Raw genomic sequence first — 2,945 nt, forward strand, 5'->3', positions numbered from 1 at the left:
TGGATTCTATCCAAAAGGCAGTTCACTGCCATGTCCCAGATGCTCTGCCTATTCTGTCAGACGCAATCCACCCATATCAGCTAGGAGACTCAGTGTGGGTCAAGAACTATACAGCTCAAGGGCTGCCCCCCACACACATACACACACCTAGAAAGGACCTTACACCATCATCCTCATGACTCTGACAGCCATCGAAGTCAATGGCATCTCCACCTGGCTGCACCACTCCTGGGTGAAGGTGGAACAACCAACATGGAAGGTCCAAGAGTCCCAGGAACCCCTCAAGCTAAGACTGTCTCCTGTATCTTAGCCCTTCTTTCTTTCTTAGTTGGAAATGAAGGAACAGATTGGACTTGGGAGGTGTGGAATGGAGATGGTAAACTGTTAAACAACACTTACATGGTTGGAAAAGTTTTAAGAATAAAATTAGATTAGCCTGTCTTACAAAGATAAAGTCTAACCTTTGCCTCTTTTGTTTCTGTACTAAAGCAGATGCTGCTGAAGTTGTGGAAACCTGGGGTAATTTGTTAACACCTTGCAGGGAGCCCAGAGCCATTTGCAAGCTAGTCTGGCAAGCTAGCCCGGAGCTTTGTAATGTAAAATTCCTCCCTTCTGCTAGCCCAGTAAACCCAGATCAAATGTTCCTGCAAGCCTGACCAAATGGTCACCATAAGGTTACCCTTAAAACCCCTTATCTTGCTTCCTCCCCTCATCCCACGGACTCATGTCTATATAACCTGAATACTCCTATGTTCAGGACTTCACTCTTAGCCATGCCTTGTATGACTGAGAGTGGAGTCCTAGCGCGCTAGCAATAAAGCCTCTTGTATTTTACATCAAGAACCGACTTTTGTGGTTGATTGGGGTCGCTGTTTCAGTAACACTCCGGTAAAAACCTTTCAAAGTCATCTCCCTTTATGTTGATTTATGTAATCTCTTTATAGTTGAATCTAGTTTTCAATATGGGAAAGCTGGATCAGGTTTTGAGTAGGCTAGTCTATCAGGGGCGTCTCATGTGGGATGGGCTTCTGGAGAATTTTATCTTTGTCCAGGCCAGAGGAAGGAGGATTGTTCTTCAAGTTCAGACTACTATTGCCCTTATTAGGGTTGCAAGTCACTTACTTTAGGAGCTCTGGGGGCTAACCCACCCTGGCAACTGGGACAACCTGATCCAGATATAGATGTAAGGAGACTCCCACCACCAGTAAAATGTGATCTGAGGGCCTGTGATCCTCTTAACATCACTATTTGTAATCCAGCAGATCCAAAGTGGTTTACTGAACGTACCTGCGGAATACACTATTACACTACAGGAAGAGACCCTAGGGCATTCCTCACCATACAAAAAAAGCCCTGACCCAAGAGAGACCTCAAATAGAACAATTAGAGAAAAATATAATGGATCAGAATGTCTTACCCCCAGCACCCCTGGCTAAGCTCCCTCTGACCACTCCAGCTCCAGCTGGGAACTCTCATATGGCTATCTTTGCTGTAATGCATCACCTCCTAAATTCTCAACTTGCACTGGCAGGGGATTGTTGGCTCCGTCTACATGCTACTCCTCCATATTATGTAGGAGTGGGACAGAGGCTGCCTATAACTAACTCCATGGGAAAATGCTCTATTAGCTTCTCTCACCTGACTCTGAGTGATATTCCAGGTATTGGAACCAGTCTGGTAAATCCAGCCTTTAAAAATTCTACTTATTTACAGTACTGTAACCTTACTTATCTTGTAAATGTCACTGGCGTTAGTGTTAGTTATCAAGCTCCAAATCTCACTTGGTGGGCATGTACTAATGGAATAGTCTGATGTATCGCTAGCTCATATGTGAAATTTTGTGTCCTTGTCCAGACCTTTACCCATGTGTCTGTATATTCGGGAGAAGTGAGCAGACATATGTTATCTCCACCATTGAATTGGGCATGCCAAAAACAAATCCCCTTTCTAATACTCTTACTGGTGGGATTGGGCATTGCTGGATCAGCTACTATAGGAACTACAGCCCTGATCCAGGGTGACCAACACCTTCAGGAGTTATCAAGGTTAATGGATACTCATCTAGGACTACAGAATAATCTGTGGCTCATTTATAAGAACAGGTAAATTCCTTGGCAGAAACTGTACTGCAAAATAGGAGGGGCCTTGACCTTTTATTCTTGAGACAAGGCAGCCTCTGTGTGACCCTAGGAGAAAATTGCTGTGTATATGCAAATGAATCTGAAATTATTAGAGATAGTCTGTCCCAGGTTCAAAGGCATATCAATCAATGGGAACAACAAAGAAAACAATCAAAAACATGGTTTCAAAGAATGTTTGATTGGTCCCCTTGGTTGACAACTCTGTTGTCAGCAGCAGGGGCACCAACCTTCATGATTATTATAGGGCTGTTAATTGGGCCATGTATTCTCAAACTCCTGATCAGGTTTATCCAGCAATGGATCCATTCCGTTAAGCTCCTGATTTTAAGAGAAAGGTATCAACCCCTAACTGTGGTGAGCCAAGGATTTGACTCAGTCCCATAAAACCAGTGGGGAATGAAGCAAGCGTGACTCCATCTTGAAAGGGTGATTTCATTTTAGAAACTATGCCTCTTTCTCCCCATCCCCATGAGTGAAGATAAGATCCAAAGAAGTCCCACTCCCAAGCGCCTCAAGAACCTGGACCAGAACCAGGGAAGCCATTAAAATTCCATTGTAATCAGAACTTACCCTCAAGACTAATTAACCTGCTTGCTTTGCTTCTGTAACTGGCTTTTTTGCTTTGAAGATAGAAAACCCTACTCCCTATCTCTCCTGAAGTTCCTTTACTTTGTTTCTTTGCCCTTGTAGAACATCTGTGCATTTTTGGCCTATGTAAGCTTCTTTCTCCTTTCACTTGGGGCTATGGGGTTTTGAGAGACATGAGTTCCCCCCCCCCCGGATCTGTCTGTTTTAACCACAAAC

At 44.0% G+C, this 2,945-nt stretch overlaps 1 pseudogene; it reads left to right on the plus strand.

Annotated features, from left to right (window-relative positions):
* The first annotated feature begins 1,398 nt into the window (after nucleotides 1-1,398).
* LOC102479318 (isopentenyl-diphosphate Delta-isomerase 1 pseudogene) overlaps nucleotides 1,399-2,945 on the plus strand; it is a 23,092-nt pseudogene continuing 21,545 nt past the window's right edge.

Source organism: Tupaia chinensis, unplaced genomic scaffold, assembly GCF_000334495.1.
Source record: "Tupaia chinensis unplaced genomic scaffold, TupChi_1.0 Scaffold145694_1, whole genome shotgun sequence".
In the NCBI taxonomy this organism is placed as follows: Eukaryota; Metazoa; Chordata; class Mammalia; order Scandentia; family Tupaiidae; genus Tupaia; species Tupaia belangeri.